Consider the following 6,521-nt stretch of genomic DNA (forward strand, 5'->3'; position numbering starts at 1 on the left):
TCTCATTGGTATGGGGGGAGCCCCGCCACGCGTCGCATCGATTCATAGATTTTTAAAGCCAGAAGGGACCATTATGTTCCTCTCTCCTGACCTCCCGCATAACACAGCCCATTAAATTCCACCCAGCGAGTCTCGCGGCGAGCTCGGTGACTTGCGGCTGAATTAGAGCACCTCTGCTAGGAAGACGCCCGGCCTTGATTTAAAGGCTCCGAGTGACAGCCGAATCCAGGCCGGGCCTTGAGGAGTTTGTCGCAGGGGTTAATTCCCTTCCCAAGGGGAGGTTGTCTCGCTTCACTTTCACATCATTAAATCTGGTTTTACCTTTGTGATGGATTAAAGACGCCTCTCCTGCTCGCTTGTGTTCTCTGGAGGGGAAAGATGATGGAGAAGGAAAATTTCCCAAGGGCACGTCAGGAAATGGGGGTTCACGTCCCTGTTCCGGCAGCCCGTATGGGGCGGGGACTCGTGCCCGAAGCCCGGTTCCCCCAGGTCAGGTTTGCTGGAGGATTTCTCCTTGCCCTTGGAGAAGGTTGACCAAAGCCTCCTGCGCTTCTCCCCGGACCCCAATACCGCTTCAAGGCTATTTCCCTGTCAAAAACAGAACAGCTCAGAGAAAACACAACAAATCAGAGACTTGTTTTATTACTACGTGTGCTGGGATGAGCCCAGCCCAGGCAGCCTCGCTCCCTGCCCCACGGGGCACCAACGGGCTCTGCCACAAAAGCAAAAGGTCGCCGCTGTCTCTTCCCATCGCATCCCCTGCCCCGGCCGGGCCCACACAAGCTCTGTCTTTTATGTTCCCTTTTTTGACTTTCACCAAAAAGGGGTGTTTGCAATATCTGGTCATGTCGGTACTCGGTGTATGATTTAGATGTCTTTGTCAAAAAATAAATGTATTAAAATTTAGTAGAAAGACGAGCTGTGTCTCGGGGTGCTCCTTTCCCCTCGTCCCAGCGGTGCGGCCGCCTCCGCTTCTCCCTCTGCCTCCTCCTCCCGAAGCACAGCGGCGCTTTCCAGCTCTCGGACAAGCCGAAAGTTTTGGAACAGGGCCCTTTTCCCCTGGATTTTCACTCGTCCCAAACTACCACGAAAGCGAGGAAGAGGAGCTTCGAGACGAGCTTTTTGTCTCAAAAACCATTTTGTAGGTTAAAAAAAAAAAACAAACGTGTGTCATGAAAGCCATTCCCTGCTGATCTGGCAGGAAAATGAAAGGGGGAAAAGAAAAGCGGAGAATAATTTTGTTTGCTGCAACGTAGCTGAGGTTGAAGGCAGTTCTGAGGGGGAAGCGAGTTCTGGTTTTGTTTCTTTCCAACTAATTTGACTCATTACTGTCCCTGCAACGCCAGAACAGCCCAAAAAGCGAGAGGCTGTTGGAGCTCTTTAAAACATCGGCTCCTTCCCTGCACAGCCAGGATGCCTGGAAGGCTGTCGGAGCGATTGGAAAAAAACATTATAGATGGTCACACTTAATTTCTTTTCTTTTTTTTTTTTTTTTTTTTTTTTTTTAAGGCATGCTTTATACCGATTCCCGCTATTTTTTTCCAGCAAAGTAGGAAATACTTTTTCATCTTGTTTGCCTAACGGATTGGATGTGAAAAATATTTCTCTGGCAAGTGAACACCCTGAGAGTTGTTTGACTTGTCACGACGTTATATATCGGCCCCCGCGGCCCCCTGCCCCCGAAGCCTCCGCGTTTCCCCTCTCCTGTTGCTGTTTACAGTGGGACACGCCGTAATTTATGGCGAGGCTGTGTGTGACCTTGCATGCGTCTGCTGGAGCGAGCCGGAGCTCCCTTCCCCGCACAAGCCCCGCTTTACATTTACGTGATGAATTTAGTGCTCCCGAAAGGACGCGGAGCCGAGTGGATTGGATGCGGGGAGGGAAGGGGGGAATAATAATAACAACCCACCGCCTGAAGGAGTGACAAACAGTGAGATTTTTGTTCCTCTTTGGTCGGGGTTGCCGGTTGTTTACGGCCTCGTGCACCCCGGAGGAGCGCCGCTAGTGGAGGCCAGACGGCCTCTGGGATGCAGGGCTGGAGGTTTCATCGTCCTCCTGTCCCCTCCGCCAGGACCCCGGGGCACCCACCCTCAATTAAGGGGATTTTTTAAAATTTTATTTTATTCTGTCTAAGTGGAAACAAGCTCGTACTGGAGTCTCGCGATTGGCTCCTGGCTAAATTGCAGCTCCGGGCTCAGTTGGCTGAACTGGGGCTTGTTGTATTTTTTATTGCAATCTGCTCACTTATTTCCCTTTCCAGTGGTGACTGGAAGCAAAACTCCCGTAAATCTGCAGCTGGGCTGGGGGACGGCTTGGTGGGACTGGCACAAGTGTGTGCATGTGTGCCTCCCCACGCCGTTCCCATTTAGCTGGTTGAACGAGAGGAGTATCCCTATCCTTCTGAATGGGGGACATAATAAAATAAAAGACAATCCCCGTCCGAGGAGGACGGGCTGGAAGGAGAGCTCGTCCGTGCCGTGCCGTGACCGCACCACGGGACAGCGACGTGCAGCCCCGAATAAATAATCCTAACAGGAAGGGAAGCTGTCAGGTAGGTTAGGCCCCGAGCCTGATCTACGTTAGGAGCTGGCAGGAACGCCCTGCAGATAAATCATCCGGATGAGAGGTATTTTTAAATACAAGTTGTCCTTGCTGCTTGGCTCACAACCTTTATTTCGTGCTACCGTCGGAGCCGAGCCCCTGCCTCCTCGGGGTGCTGAGGGGGACGAATGTGGGGCCTGCAGCTGGGGGACCCCCATGTGTGACAGCTGGGCCCCGACCCCTGCTTCGGCCGCTGCGCTGTGGGGCCGGGCAGCTTGGGGTGGCCGAGCCAGCTGTCCCAGCCCGGCTACTTCCCCCCTGTGCCAGACACGAGGATTTACGCGTGTTTCGAGCCCGTTTTTATAGCCGGCACCTGTGAGGCCAGCGCTGGGCCAGGATGTCCAAGGGGGGCCCAGGCCATGGGGGCCGGGACAGCCAGCTCTTGGCCTGGGGAAACTGAGGCACCAGGGGACGGAGGTGTTTGTGTCCCCGAGGGGCACCCTGCGAGGGGCAGGGGCTGTTTCGGTCCCCGGGGAGGGCAGGCTGGGTCGCTCGTGCACGGATCGCCCCGTCCTCGGGCCCGCAGAGCTGCTGAATCAGGCGCATTGAGCGCGGCACAGCTGGTGCGGGCGGGGGGGGGAAGGGGGGCCGCAGTTGCTCCTGACACTTTTGCCTCTGAATGTGATGATAAACTCCCTTTCCCGATTAGCGCTGATCCCTCTGCCTCCAAAACAGTTGGCCCTAATGAACATACGGCCCAACAGCTGTAAGCGGTTATACATATGCATGGATATATATATTTATCCCCCCCCCAGCCCATCCATATATACTGGAGATCACAGCTGTTGCTATTCTTCCTTGCAATGCAGATCAGACGCTCTCTCTCTTTGGAGTCTTACTTGACCTATTTTGCAGGCGCAAGATTTTTTGTGATGATGATTTCCCCAGTTGGTGCTTTTGATTCCGCCTGAAACATCTTGATTGAAGGCAAACAATGGCAGCTCCGGCAGCCGGCAGCGCCCCGCACCCACGCGCCGCCCGGCAGCCGCCACGCGACGGCTGCGGGCCCGAGGGACGGCTCCGGGGACGCTCCCCGGGGCGGCCGGTGCCTCCCTCCCTGTCCCTTCCCCATGCCCACCGACCCTCCATGCTGGCGTCCCCGTCCCCTGCAACCTCTGGGACATCCCCCAAAATCTCGCAAAATAAGGTGATTTCCCTGTGGGGACACTCCTGGGGGGGACGTGGGTGCCCCAGCTGGAGGCTGCGCATCCCCTGCGATGCCCTGAGCAGCCCTTGGGTGATGGGGACCTTCCCGTCCCCTTCCCTGGGGGTTCCCTGCCTCGGCTCGCTGCTCACTGTGGGGTTTGGGGGCCGGCAGGAGCCACCCCCCAGCCCCCCCAGCCAACCCCCTGGAGAAGGGCCCCGAAGCGGCCTCGTCCCGGCACGGAGGAGCGGGCCAGGAGCGCACAAAGCCATTTTTTGTTTGGCTTTTCCGTTTGAAGTGTGTCCTTCATCCCCGTTTCTACAGCAACCGGGAAGTTCATGTCCTGGCCTGGATGGAGGGGACGAAGCAGCCGAGGGGGAGAGGAGAGGGGAGGACGGGGGGAGCCAGAAATAAGTTTTCAGGGACAGAAGGCCGCGCTGTACGGCTCCGTCCTGGGCACCGGGAGGCCGTGGGGTGACTGCAACTGGGGCTGGGCTCCGAGCCTGTCCCTGTCCCTCCATCACCAGATGTGACATGGGCAGCGGGGGCCAAATTTGGGGGTGTAAAACATCATCCATTGGGACCTGCCCCAAAATGGGGCTCCAAGGCCAGCACCAAAAGCAGCACGGGGCCCTCACATGGCTTGAGGAGCAGCCAGGAGCACCACAGGGGCCACCACACAGGGACCCCCCCCACAGAGCCCCCTCTGCTTGGCCCCGGCCCCACCACAACCCCTCTGTGGTGTGAGGGGAAAGAGCGACCTCAGAAATTCACTTTCCTTAAAAAAAGCCGACGACGAGCCGACGGTGCCTCATCTTATGCAGCGAGTCTCTTCATTTATTCATTACGAGATAATACCCAAATCTGGCTAATTAATATTCCTGCATGTTTTCCAAGGGCTGATGAGGTATCTTAAACATCTCTCCGAGATGGGCTTTCATATTTATAAGGTTGATGTGCAAACTTAAATTGACGGCAGCTAAATATACTCCTCATGTTTAAGCATGGGGCTGCGTTCCCGGGGAGGGGGGATCCTGGGGCACGCGCCCCGGCTCCAAGAGGGACCCCGGGGGGGCTGTCAGCCCAAAAAGGCTCCCATGGACCGGCGTGTGATGCCGTGGTGTCTTTCTGCAATTCTGGGAGGTTTTCCAGTTTAATGGCAGTGGAGCTGGTGGATATCTGGGGTCTGAGGTCCCCACCCCGGGGGGGTGGTGCAGGTGCCGGAGCAGGGACCGCGGGGTCGCGCTGAAATCCTTCTGCAGGGTTAAAAATAGGACCTGGTGGCAAAGTGGAAGCCTGGTTTGCATTCTCCCTCATTATGCTGATTGCTTATTTACGTGTATGCAAATGGTGGAAAAGGCAGCGGCTCCTCCACCTGGGGACCCTTTGGCTCAGTGGAGCCCCAGCCCTGCCGGGTAAGTCCCTAAAATGCCGAAGGACCAGGACCCCAGCCTTTGGCTGCCCAGGCCTGCCACCCCCTCTCTGGGATCACGCTGGAAATGAAGCATCCACCCCGTGATGTGCCGGTGCAGGGGACGAGCAGCCCAAACACCAGACTGCGGTGGCCGGGGTGCGATGGTTATCGATGGTTATCGGCGCCGCTCGCCCCGCGCCGCCAGATGTGCGTGTCCGGCCCCAGCTGTTCCCCATCAGCCTGCCCCCACCCGCACCGCCGGGCCCCGAGATCCTTTTTCCACCAGGCCCCATGTCCTTCATCAGACACCAATTTGGTCTGGCCCAGCTGCTCATTTTTCTTTCTGCCGTGTGACATGTTTTCACCCGGCTCCTAATCCGTCTCCTTCCATTCACAACTCGAGCTGTTTATTGATGGGCCCCCGCTCGCCCCCTCCTCCTCCTCCCCTGCTCTCCCCCTCGGACCGAGCCATCCATCAACAAAACCCCAAAAAGCTTCGGGCTTCCCCTCCCGACAGCCCTCCAAGTCCTTAGCCCAGCCCAGCGAGGCCATCGTGTCCCTGCCTGCCACCGGTGCGATGCTGTGGGACTGGGTGCTCGTGTCCCCCTCGGGGCCAGGGGACAAGCGCCGGGGCTCCACAAGGGGCACCCTCGTTTGCGGGGTGCTCCCCATGACGAGGCGCAGGGCAAGGTGGGGACACGTCTGGTGGAAATGGGCTCGGTACCACAGGGTACGGGGAGCTGTGCCCTTACCAGGAGAGCCAGGGCTCTCTCGTCTCTCTCAGCCCTGTTCCTCCTCCGTTTTTGGCTTTCTGTGCCTGCCTCCCCGTTCAGCACTGAGCCGTGAGGGGGAAGCAGCATGGAGGGGATCCAAACCAGAGTAAAAAGGAGGATATTTGGCAACCAAAAAAACAAAAACAAAAACAAATGAGCCCAAACCTGAAGAAAATGACAGAAAGATCCCTAATGGCTCCCCAGAGCTGCTCTTTTCCCCAGATAAGGAGCTCTCCCCCTGTGGCCCTGGCTGAAGGCTTCCTCCTCGCCCTTCCCCGCCCCAGCCTGGGGCGCTGCCAGTGGGGACAAGGCTTCAGGGGCCGGGGCCGCGTTGCTGCCCGCGCTGGGTTCGGGCACGAAGCCGCCGTCCCCATCCCCGTCCCGCCACAATGGGGATTGTTCTGGAGGCCGTGGGCAGGATGCGGCCCGGCCGGCCCCACGCCTGACTCACATCCTCGCGGGCTGGGAGGGAGCCCATGGAGTCACCTCTCCGGCATCCCCCAGGGGACACCAACCCCGGTGTGGGCTGGGACGCGGCACCAGCACTGCTGGCAGCCACCCCGGGGCTTTTTGGGGTCCGGGCTGGGGC

This window comes from Oxyura jamaicensis, assembly GCF_011077185.1.
Source record: "Oxyura jamaicensis isolate SHBP4307 breed ruddy duck chromosome 6 unlocalized genomic scaffold, BPBGC_Ojam_1.0 oxy6_random_OJ106649, whole genome shotgun sequence".
NCBI lineage: Eukaryota > Metazoa > Chordata > Aves > Anseriformes > Anatidae > Oxyura > Oxyura jamaicensis.